Here is a 12,936-nt window from a genome sequence, read left to right on the forward strand (position 1 = left end):
TCCAACCCTTAATGCTGAGTGCCAAGCAGGGAGGCAATGGGTCCCATTTTTATAGTCTTTGGTATGACCCGGCCGGGGTTTGAACCCACAACCTTCCAGTCTCAGGGCGGACACTCTACCACTAGGCGCTGGTTATTAGTGCTGTACTGATGAGCTGAGTGGAGTTGCGACATCATTTTGTGTGCAAATACTAATTTTATTGTAAAATCGTCCAGCTAGTTGATTTTTTTGGCCCAAAAATGGTTCAAGCGCTTGAACAACTGTTGAAGCTTCTTGCCAGCAGCGTTCATATAACTGTGGCACCTCGCATTGCCCACATTCGCTCTCAAAATCGTTTTTCTTTCTGCACGCAGATTAAAAGGTCGCGTGCGGACGAGTCCCGACTAAAATCCAATAATAACGCTTGAGCACGTGCTTTGATATTTCAAAGTCCGCTCTTTGTTTTTGAGTCGAATTGACACGCCGGCGCAGATTCGTAGGAGGAAATAGTATTAGCATTGTTGTTTGAGTTGCAGTTGGGACAGGGTCTTTCTTGAGGATTTGTGACCCTGTGTGACCCAACGTGTGCTACTTTGGGGGGCACCTTGGCTGTTTCTGCGAAGCACTCTTGAGTTCCTAAAAATAGCGTCATGCTGTTGTCTTTATATGTCGCGCTTACTTATTTTCAGAGCAGACAAACACTTGAAGTGCACATGTGTGTGTGTGTGTGCGTGTGTGTGTGTGTGTCCATCTCAGTGCTTTGGAGCGTTGGGGATAAAAGCCTTTCAGCTGTGACTGGCCGGCCAAATCAGCCTTCTGCCGAAGTACTGCAGCCCCGCTCCAGCACCGGTTAACCGTCTCACTGCTGTCATTAGAAGCAGTGTGTATTTGTGTGTGTGGATGTGTGTGGATGTGTGTGTGTGTGTGTGTGCACGCAAAAAGTGGAGGATGGGCCGGCAGGCTTAGCGATAGCGGGCTGCACGATTCGGACGAGTGAGCAGCAGCGATACGTTTCTGATCCGGCTCACTTCTTCTGGACTCCCTCGGCTCACTGCGACGTGAGCAAGACAATCTGACAGAGGACACGCCGACTTAGGGCCTGCCTGCCTGCCTGCCCCGTCCAATCCAAGTTATTGTAAAAGTAGGGCTCCGCCCACATATTACCGGATCGATGACAAGTGTGTCTTTTGTTACCATTGCAAACCTGCAGCAGCTTCATGGAAAAAGGACAATGAGATGGGCCCTTTACTAACTGTGACTCTTCCGCCAGAGCCTGGAGCTACCACCAGGAGGCGCAATCTTACGCGGCTTCTTTGAGCGAACCCGCTGAAGAAATTCCATAGGCCCTCTCGGGTTATGACCGTGCAGTGCAAGCGTGTAAGCTATTGGACAGGAAATTCATCAGCAAATTTAGTCAAATTTGCACTCGGAATCAAAGACAAACAAAGTCCCGCAAATGAATGAGAGCGTGCGGCGTCAACCTGTCAACGAGTCGGCGCGACGCAATTGGGGCTGCCCGGACCTTATCGGCCATCGCTGCTAATCGCACACCCCATTTTTGTTTACACTTCCTGTGCAGTCCTCTCATACATACCATGTTTGTGAGTGTGTGTTTGTGTGTGTGTGTGTTTTTGCCAGTTAATCCAATTTTGAAGACTCACAACATTAAACATTTGTTTTCTCACCGGTTTCCTCTTGTTTCATCTTCAACGAGATGGGTAAAGATGAAGATGTTTGTCAAAGTTCAAAAATGAGCTTGAGGGTGGGCATGAACCAATGTGTGTGTGTGTGTGTGTGCATGTGTGTGTGTGTGCGTGTGTGTGTTTGTGTGTGTGTGTGTGTGTGTGTGTGTGTGTGTGTGTGTGTGTGCTTCTTGACTGCAGAGGTCAAGGCTCAGATGTAATCAGCACCTGTGTAATTCTCCTCCGCAAGTCATTTCTCTGTTTGTTTGTTTTTAATATTCTGCCGCTTATTTATTTGACGTCTGCGAGGGAATTGTTGTACTTTATCTCCTGTTGTGCGGGCGCCGGCCGGGGTTAACAAGATGCATTTGCCGGAGGCTATCGCCGCACTTGTTTCCCCTTCTCCTTTTCCAGCAACCTTTCCCCTGTCCTGTCAATCATCACAGTTGCCGCGGTGATGGGGAGGTATTTCATTAAGATGGAAGAAACGCGTGAGGCGCCCTTGGCTTTGAGTGGCGCACGTACGGTGGATCTTACGCTGCTTTCTCGGAGTTAACTGTCTCTGCAGTGTGGTGGCATAGTGAAATGCGAACGCGGTGTCGATCTCAGTCAGTCGGTCAAACGAGGCAGTTTGTCACAGCACTTGTCGTGCGTGGCTGCTTCATCTTCCACTTCCAATACTGCGCAGCATTAGCCTGACTGTCTGCTCTTCTATCGGCATCCATCCGACGCCGGCAATCGTGGCGCTTCGGGGACCACGGGGGAAGGCAATTTGAGCGAGAGAAAATGACAGCTCCGGGAGTTCGGCAAGCAAAATGGAGCGGCGCAGATGAGAGAGGCTCTAGGAAAGCAAAGAAAAGAAAACGACATGGTGATTTACGCAAAAAATCCAAATGACATGGAATTGGCAGAGCGACACCTGCCTGTGTTATTATATCAGCATCAACAACATCTCATCTCGCGGTGGGGGAGGGGGGGTGGGATCATGGCGGGACGCAGGCAGGAAAATTAAATAAGAGAGCATCGGCGGGCAACACAAACAAAACCCAAACAAGCGTGTTTTTTCTCGACTCGTGCTGCGAATGCATGTCGGCCTATTCAAGTTGTGCTTTTTTTCTTCCCGTGGCGCCGCCGTGGCTCTGCCGTCTTTGTTGTCTGGCATTGTTTGTCGGGGTCAGGCGGAGGAGGTGGTATCAAGACGAAGAAGGGGCAATTTGATGGATGTTTGTTGATATCTCCACCACTAGGCCTCTGATTGCCTAACATTAAACCGGCAATAACAGAGCAATCATCCCACTTACACCTCGGCACACCCGGCAGCCCAATTGGATCAAAGCCTCCCGTCCCCTTCCCTTCTCTGCCGCCGTCACGTTCGGGCTCAGTCGATTCCTTGCTCTTTTCTCCTCTCTGCTGACATGCTTATTAGCTGATATTGATCCAGCTTGGTCAATTGTCAGCTCTTCTCATCCGCAGCGTATTGACGGCATAATCAGCCGGAGAGGAACGCTCTTGGAGATGCGGGATGGGGCGGCGAGGGGCCGAGCGACGAGGCGGCGGATGATAGGCAGATCAAACGTTCCAAATGATCCGCCGTCGGCCTGTTGAGCCACAAAGCTGCTCGGCGCGTCTCCGGCCGCCTTGTACCGAATCACTTTTGAATGACGGCAAACGGTTCTTGTTTAGCACAAGTGTGCGGGGCTCGTCTGGGTGAAATTGCTTTTGTTCTCAATGAAAGCACACTGATTATAAATCAGAATTTACAAACTGGTAAACAGCAACATTTTTGCCCATTTTATGATGTTACAGGCCAAACCAGTTAGTGAATCATTACAAATCGAAGAGTTTGTTTCGAATTCGATTCATCAACAAAATAATTGATTCGTAAATAAACTGCTAGTTGCGACCCTGCAGTTTTTTTTTAAAGGCGGTTAAGTGGAGTCGAGGGTTGTGGTATGATAAGGGGAAAATGGAATGTACTTTGCCAAGATGGAGCCTCACAGCATCACATGTGCCACTTGTGCCTTGTGACTGCGGCGGGGCCCTCATCCAGTCCTCTACTGACGATGCTGCCTCACTGCCCAGCTTCGGGGCTCCGTCTCTGGGGAGCGAAGCAGCTGGCATGGCCCCTCGCTCGCTGGAGGGCTGGCGCCCATGTCCACACACACACACACACATACGCCACAAGCGGCACACGCTTCTGCGCAGCTCGTTCTGCACATTAAGTTTTAATCAGGCACTTAGCCGGGCATCTGTTACGGCTCTGTCCACGCACCGCTTTAAGGACCTGTCGCCGCAGGTTATGAGCCCAACAGATCCGCTAACGGATCGAGCCCTGGCCCACTTAGACGTTGACGTCACGCTCCGTGTGTCGTTTGTGCCCGCTCGGAGGAGCCGCTCCAACGCCAATGGTAAAGGTGGCTTTGTAACCTCCAGTGAAAAAGTGAAAGTTCACTTCTTGTAGGGATAAGTTGATAGACACCTACCCACTCGACTGAATATAAGAGGGTGTGCACACTTTTGCAACCATGTTCTGTCATTTATTTTTTTTACTAGCCTGCTCTAAAATATGATTTTTTTCTTTTTGCGCTGGATAGGTCATAGGTCACATATATAAAACACAGTTTATATATGTGTGTGTATATATTTACACATTTATGTAATTATGTATATATGTTCCTCATCTAATGTAAACTGATTACAAAATTCTGAATAATGACAATTTAAATACTAATACTGTACAAATAGATTTAAATCCAGCAAAACTTTGCGCCCAATTTCTTACTCACCACTTGTGACAATGCAGCGTTAAATCGAGCAAGATGGCGGAAAGCGTGCGTCTGTCGCCGATCTCCAGCGTCTTTATTTCTTCCCCTATTGTGCAGCGAGTGTCGCCCGCCGAGTGGCCTGCCGCGACTTATCTTGACACCGGCGCAGCAATCACAGGCCAGGAGATTGAGCTGTGTTTATTTTGTGTCAAAGTGTCGGCGCGGGCCGCAATGCAAACACACACACGCGCGCGCGCACGTGCACCCACACAAGCGCTCTTTAAAATGAACGGATGATATCTAACCGTTGACTATTCACATGGCTCTTTCTCTTTCTCAGCACCGGGACGCCTAATCTTGGTCTATTGCCCGATACGGGCGGCTCAGATACATTTTTATTCTCTATCTTTTATTACTTTTTTTCATTTAAAAAGAAGCTATGTTTTTTTGTTGTAGAAATTGTGCACCTTCTTTCTGCCATTAGGACCTAAAAGCGGCCCTGTTCAGCGTTGCAGCAATACACCCAAATAGGGTCATGACAAAAAATGCTATTGTATATTATTTTGGTACCCCCATCTTCTTTCAACAATGCAATCTGACAAAATCTGTTATTTTTTTAAAAGCTAGGAGAAGAGTAAAACGGCGTGAGCGCACTCATGTGAAAGCTGCTGTGTACCACAGTTCTCACACAGACACTCACATGCCACGCCACCCCACCCAAGAGCTGCCTCTTAAAGGCTGACGCTCCAATATGACAAATATTTTGGAGACATTTAATGCCTATAATTTATTTTCGATGTATGCCGATACGCAGTTTTGAAATGATTGCTGTGAATGCTGTACTCGCTTACCACCAGACAGCTGCGATTTCCACATTTGACACTGCTCTTGTCACGCTGCATGGATATTTTGTCCCACCCGCACCCGTCGGACAAAAACAAATCATGGTATTCTTGCCAAGCGGCGAGCGGACCAATCGCAGACCCCCGGTGGCTCTGATTGACAGTTGACATTGTCTGGGGCGCCGCTGGTAACCGGTGGCAACAAATTGGTCTTGTTCTGAGGGCTGATACGCGTAAGTGGGAGGGAAAGGCAGCCGGCCGCTGATGGGGAGGGAGGAGCGCACAAACAGAAAGAGAGAGCTGCTATTCCTCCCACTCAATTACTGACCCGCGTCGCGTGTGTGTGTGTGTGTGTGTGTGTGTGTGTGTGTGTGTGTGTGTGTGTGTGTGTGTGTGTGTGTGTGTGTGTGTGTGTGTGTGTGTGTGTGTGTGTGTGTGTGTGTGTGTGTGTGTGTGTGTGTGTGTGTGTGTGTGTGTGTGTGTGTGTGTGTGTGTGTGTGTGTGTGTGTGTGGTGTGTGGTGTGTGGTGGTGTGTGGTGCTCCCCCGCCTCTCCCACTCATCTCAAGGCTCTGACAGTTGTCTATTGTCTGTTTGCTGTCCCGACCTACCACAGCTGCTCAAAGAAACGCAGGAATGACATCAACACTACTTCCATTTTCTCATCTTGTAAAATATGTACATCGATAATTTGGGAATTTTCTGAAATAATCGCATCAGAAAATAAAGGCTATAAGAGTTTGTAGTGGGAGAAGCAGGAATTATAAGATAAGTGGAGAAAAGAAAATGTGAATAGAAAATGTTTTCTTAACCAGCATCCGGATGATGTGTGTGGGCCTTGCAACATTTTCCACAGGGACAAAAAGTCCAGCTCCGGTGAGCCCCATGAAGCCCCTCCTCTCCTCTCCCCGCCCGACCCGGCCCATTGAAAAGAGCCATTGGAGCAATGAGGAAATGGTCCGCTCTTAGCCACACGGCATGCTAGCTTTGCTCAGACAATCATTGAATGGACTCATCGGGCAGCCGTCGGGGGCCCCGCCGAGACGCGGAGGTCCCCGATGGAGCCCGTTGTGCGAACGTGTGTGTCCTTAGGCTGCCCGAGCACGTCCTACTTCCGATGCGCCATTGTTTGCTCGTCAATAACAAGGGCACACTGCAGGCCTGGACCCGCCATGTCGGTCGAGGTTGAGGTATTTAGTTTATAGTCTTTCGTTTCAGCGGCTAGAAGTGACCAAAGTGAGGCTGAGCTGCACTGTATTTGTTTACTCAATCAAAAAGCAAAACTCCAACCGAAATAACGAGTCAGTGCAATCGAAAGTTTTCTAAGCCGCTGTCTGACTTGTTCTTGTAATGCAGTTGAGTCGAAGTCAGGAGGGGGTCTTTGGGCTCCGCTTGCAGGGTAACGGGAGTAGGCGGAGTCAGCAAGGTAGCATCTCGGCCATCCACCCGTTGCGATAATGCCTCCGCTGTCGGGATGGTGCGATCCGCTTGACGCTCGTCAGCGCCGTGTGCGTCGCGGCCTCCCGCTAGGATAATGCAAGGGAACGCCGCCTAATATCAGTGGCGGCGTGTTGCACCGTACTGCGTGACCACATACCAACTCGCATTGTCTGGCCGACATCCTCTCCGCCAACGAAAGCGGGAAACTTGCTCTTTAAAAGCGCATTCGTGATGGCTTCACGTGGCCTCCTAAAATGCAATCCTTTGTCACTGCATATTCATTTCTTCGACATCAAGAGAAGAAATCAATCCTGGTCTTTCTTCTGGCCACAACATTAGGTACACCTGCTGTATTGTAAATGAATACTTTAGCGTCGATGTGGTGTCATATCTCTGCGAATACAGCTGTGCGGGTGGCTCGTACTAACAAAGGCTGCGTAAAATGACAATGAAAGGAGGCAAGGAGAAGGTGAAAGCAAGAAGAGGAGGATGACGGCCGAGGAAGGTGACTGCACGTAGGGTGACATTGCTTCCAGGTTCGCGCTCCAAAACGGAGTGCTAAAAATCATTTCAGCTTCGATAAAGCTCTGAACCGCCCAGGGATGTGTAACACACACACACGCACACACACACACACACACACACACACACAGACACACACCCTCATCTGCCTCTCCGGTGAAACCCCAGCGCACTGGCGGCCTTAAGGCAGACCCCCCTGCCCCCCATCTTCTTGTGAATAGAACACACACACGCACACACACGCGTACATGCCAAGATTGTTTGTGCTGCTTGGCTAAAGAGCGAAGACGCAGATCCAAGAGCCCCCGGGTCTCATTTCCCTTCCTGACATGAAAACACCGCCACCCTTGTGCCAATCCGAGCCTCAAGGATTGGGTGACGACTTACTTGAACACAACAATGTCAAGAGCTGCAAACATGACAATTAGGTTGTGGCCACATTGCTAAGTGCAGCGCGAAAATACTTTTTATTACACTGTAAATATAAAAGGTCCGATCTATCTTTTTGTCCTGCATGTCTGCATTTCCTTCTCTAGTTCACACTTGACTTGGGTCACATCCACTCGTCTTGGCTCGAGTCGTGAATGTACAGCCAACAAGAAAATGATGACTTGGTCGGTGTAACTTCAAGATGCACTTAAATACAGTAGGTCCTATTTGGAAGGTACTCAAAGTGTTAGCGCCGTTTCAAACAGCTTTGGAAAGAGAAATAAATGAACTCAAATGACTCGAATGGCACTCAGGCATCTGCCAAGGCCAAAAGGATCGGCAAATAGTGCACCTCGGTCGTCACGCACCTCCTCCAAATCAGGAAAATTGTGCAGATTCTTTCTTTGAAACACGTTTTCTGTCTTTTTGTAGCTATATTCGATTTAGCAATCTTGACTTGACCCTCAATCTATGTCGCGCTTTCACAACAGATGCCAAAAAAATACTTATCGATTCATTTCAAATGTGGGGCGGGGCAATTGAAATAGTGTCATTGCACATCCACTACAGTAGATGGTAGTGGCGCTGTCTTTTACGTATATACATATTTTTGAAATTTCAGGCGAATTCAAATCTTTTTCATTACGGAGTAAACATGTCATGCAGAGGCACACTTAATACTGTAAATTGAGAAAATATGAGGGCTGGTACATCACAATGGACTTCCTTAATTCTATCAAATATATATATACCTAGTCCTGACGGTGCGTGTATATGCAGCACTTAAATGTGAACTATTCTTCTGCAGTGGGGAGAAGCGCCGCCTCGTGAGAACAAAATAAAGCGGGACTGGTGTGGATTGAACAGGCTGGCGCTGGCCAGATAAAAGCAAGGTGCACTTATACGTCATCTTTTTTATATATTTTTTTGACTGACAGACAGACAGGCAGGTGCGTGGCAAGGCAAGCCACTGCGGGGACATTCGGTTGGGACAGTCAGCCTGAGCTGGCATTTCGCTGCCGATAAGTAAGCTATCAGAGGAGGGGGATGAATAGCAGAGTAAAGATTGGTGCCGGCCCCCTCGGAGAGGAGCGGGTGGGGGAGGGGGTGGGGGGCACAATGCCGGCATGGCAGGCAGATAGCCCCCCTGCTCTCATTATACAGGTCCTAATCCAAAACGCTGTTTACTCAGAGAGGGAGCGAGCGAGCGGCCGCGCTTATCGAAGGCGTGCACGGGCCTCCAAGAGTGGGCGGCGGCGGCAAGCGTCAGAATGAGCCTATTCCAATGGAAAAAGGGATCAACGCCGTCTCCCGAGCACTCGCTGTCAGCCGCAGTGTCGATGCTTATCGCCCCCCACCCTCGACCGCCTTCCCCGACGAAAGGCGACGGGGCTATCTGGATTGCCTGTTGGCGCCACCGCCTCATAATTGCCCCCATTGTTGCTTTTATGAAGAATATGGCGGCCCGATTGGCATGACCGGAGCGACCCCAAGGAACCGCTGGTGGACGACGCCACACAATTATTGGGTTTTATCCATCGCTATTTTTCGTTACTGTATTGTAGAGGTGTGAAAAGTAATCCATTATTCAACAACTAATTGATTTGACGGGTGTGCGTGACGCGGTCATTTTCATATGTATCGTCTTCTAGCGCAGTGGGATATTCTGTTTCCGTGGCAAAGGCATATTAGGCACGACTGGTCGCCATCGCGTCCACTCGTCGTTGGGCCCCATCTGCCCTGATCAAGTGCAAGTCTTCATGTTTTTCAAGCACCGCTTCGGCAATCCGTGGCGCAGCAACGCAACACACTCGTCAAGTGTGTGTCCCCCGCCCCGTGGAAGCGGAGCGGGGTAATCCCGGCCTCCAACTAAAGTAGCCGTGTGAGAGGACAGATTGTCAGTTGATCATGGCCAGCCGAGAGCCTTATCCCTTATTGGATCGGCCGTGGAGGAGGCTTAGGAATTATCTGAGGCCTGGCTTAATGTGGAGTCGGATGAGCGCCAGGGAGTCGCACGGCCCCGACGCACACACCCCGGGCTTGAAGTGAGCCGCCGTCGTTTGCGTGTGTGTTGGGTGGGCCGACATGAAGGTGCGCGTGCACAAAGCAACATCACGACACACTTAACCCCGTCTTGACAGCATCTCGCCGGCGACGCCCCCTTGTCTATGTTTGGCCAGCCAATGGCGTCCTCGTCCCGAAACGCCCCCCCACCTCGCTCCCTCCCCTTGCTCGTCCTCGCCCTTTCTCCTTTTCACCCACCGCTGCCCGTTTTCTCCACAATTTACTCTCCACTCGCATCAAAATGTCTCCCGTGGTGTGACACCGTATCGTCAAGTAGCCCGAGCTGAGCGTCTCTCTCAGGCAATCTTTCTTAGTTTATTTATTTGTTTTTCCAGCAACTTTTGAAATTATTTTTAAAAATCCAATTCCTGCGGTCATTTAATTTTGCCACCGATAATCATCATTTAAGAAATACAATTTTCAAATTTGATTTTTAAACATTTTGTTTAGTAGTTTCAAATCTTGATTACATCATACAATATTTTTTAACAAATTTTAGAACCTGAACCAAAGGAGATGAACGCAACTAAGCGGCCAGCATTGACCAAGTGGCTTAGCCGCCGAGTTATTTCAGGCGCTAGTCCTCTAAACTGTGGCCGGATCCCCTTCGCTTAGTGGCTAATTCCCTCACCTGAGAGGATGTCTGGGTTACTGGGTTACCTCGAGTGCACAAGCGCAAGACAACAAGAGGGATGCTGTTGATTAGCGACAGCTAGCGAGGCTCGGATTAGCTGCGGGCCGGGCCAAGATGTGAGTCCTGCGGGGTGAGCAGCGGGTCAGCGGGCCGTGAATGGCTGAGGCAAGCTGACCTTTGCGTTGCCTGGTTGGGATTCCGTAACCCCGACACTTGTTTGCAAATTTTGTTGCGGCAGTCATATTTGAACGTTTGCAGGAACGAAGAATGAAAACAATTCTAATTCTGGCTGGCTTTATTCATTGAGGTTCACCATCACGTTGATGACCACACAAACACAATGTTGAGCAAGCACACTCATTAATACTGTGACCGCTAGCTCAAAATAACAACTCTGGCAATTACGCTAGTCGGCTAACAAAATGTATTTGACACCCCCGCCTCCCCCCTTGTGACTTCTGTTGCTGGGTTGGAGTCCTTCCTCAATTAAAACTTTGTCCTTTTTTTTTTTTTTTTTATCCCTGCACGCAACCTCATTAATCCACACATATGCTTTTCCAGCTATAACCGGACAGGTTGGAGCCTGCCGCTGATTACGTTCTATATTAAGCCGACACACACAAACACTTTCCTCATCTCGTAATTGAAGGTGAGAAATAATTTCATTATCCCCAGCAAAGAGTAATCTGCTCTCGACTCCTGATCCCTTCATTTCCTGCAAAGCACCTCTACCTGGGAGGTGAACACACACACACAGGCACACGGATCCCTGGGCTATTAATGTTATTGGAGTCCAGGATTTAGCATCAGCTTGACATATGCTTTACAAAGCTTTGCAACGTCGTGCTGCTTTCACACGCTTTTGGAAATAACTGCGACCGACGTGATCTTTTAGTATCTGCCCTGGTCTCATTCTTGCGTTTGTGTTTCTTTACCACCCTCTGCTGTTGGCGCAGCGGCCGTCTGTCTCTGGGAGCCGCGGTGACGCTCAGGCAGAGCGGATGGAGGAGGGCGGGGGTCAGAGGTCACCGTCAGTTTCCCGGACTGCGGGACAATAGTTGACATGCGCTCGTTGTCGAGGATGAAGTGTCAAGTGTCGGCGCAGAGTCTGCTTTGAGCTGTTGAAGCTCTACAACTCGCAGCAATGATTGTTTGAGTGGCTCATTTGCATGCCGACATCCATCCAACTTGTCAGCAGGTTGACATTTCCAACATGCAATATCGCACTTCCACTGTTTTCTGATTCCTCATTATGGATTTAGTCTTGTAAAATTTCAATTATATGTAAAAATAATAAAACATTAGCAATTCCATGAGGGTAATCAAGACAGCAAAACATGATCATAATATGAATAAAATATATATATATTTTTTACAACTTTATTCAAATAAAGTATTTTTGTAATTTTTTTCGTGAAATGACAACTTTTCGAGTTGTATTGCACCTCTGTGTTCTTCATATTTTGATATTGTTTGCATAAAATTACTTATTTCTCCTTATCTTTTTCAACTAATCTGACTGATATTAAAATCAAGGGCAAAAGGCGTCTTGTTATTCATGTATGATAACAATGTTATTCTTCTGAAATATTTGTGGATCTTTTGCTTGACCTGTACACTACAACTTTTTCTCATATAAGGACCTCATTCTCATAATTTTTTTTCTTGTAACCATTTCTGTCACAATATAATGACTTCATATTCTGGGACTTCTTTTCACATCATATATTTTTAATGCTCATAATATTACAAATAAAAGCAATACTCTCAAAACGGCACACGTTTGCAATAACAGAGCTGGAGACTAACTTTGTGCACTGCTACGCTGGTGCAATGGTAAGATGGAGGGCTTTTAGAAAATTTGGAGCAAAAGTGTTTCACTTTACTCTCGTCATTGCAACTTTATTCCATTTGTGTTGCACATCAACAACAAACTTGTGAGTGCTTGCAGTAATCGAAGAGCCGCTCGTCTGCGTTGCGCCGCCAACCGATGGCCAAAAAGACACGACATTCAAAATGTCACCGTGCTCAAGCCCTACATACATTTCTTGACACTCGCTAGATATGTGTGTGTGAGTGTGTGTGTGTTTTCAAAAAGACATATTTGGACACTTTATCAATAGGCGTTATTAAATCCTGCTTGCTTCAGCTAATCTTGGCAAGCAGGAGCAAGTGTGCCAGGATGACACACACGTCACCCACACACACATACACACGCACGCGTGCACTGATGTCCGCCCCATGACTTGAAGAGCGAGCGTTTGTAAGCCGCTTATTATATTGACCAGCTCCTTCTCCGGCAGACGGTGTCTGCTTTTTGCTCTCCTCTTCTTCATTCTCTCACTTTTTAAAGCAACTCCCCTTGCCTCCCACAATCTTCTTCTCATCCTACACAACTTCCTCACACACACACGCACACAATGGACACACAAACACGCCGATGCACACGGCGCCAAAGCTGCAGCGTCTCCTTCAAAGCCAGAAAGCTGAAGGTTTATTCAAATGAATGTTTGCTTCTTCTACTGCCAAGGTGTGTGTTTGTGTGCGTGTGTTTGTGTGTGTGTGAGTGACATAGCGGGCC

The 12,936-nt window shown here is 48.2% G+C and overlaps 1 protein-coding gene across 1 annotated transcript in view; it reads left to right on the forward strand.

Moving 5' to 3' along the window:
- Positions 1–12,936, forward strand: part of camkmt (calmodulin-lysine N-methyltransferase) — a 48,756-nt gene that overhangs the window by 19,761 nt on the left and 16,059 nt on the right. The window lies entirely within an intron of this gene.

The sequence above is a fragment of the Syngnathus acus genome, chromosome 15 (assembly GCF_901709675.1).
Source record: "Syngnathus acus chromosome 15, fSynAcu1.2, whole genome shotgun sequence".
NCBI lineage: Eukaryota > Metazoa > Chordata > Actinopteri > Syngnathiformes > Syngnathidae > Syngnathus > Syngnathus acus.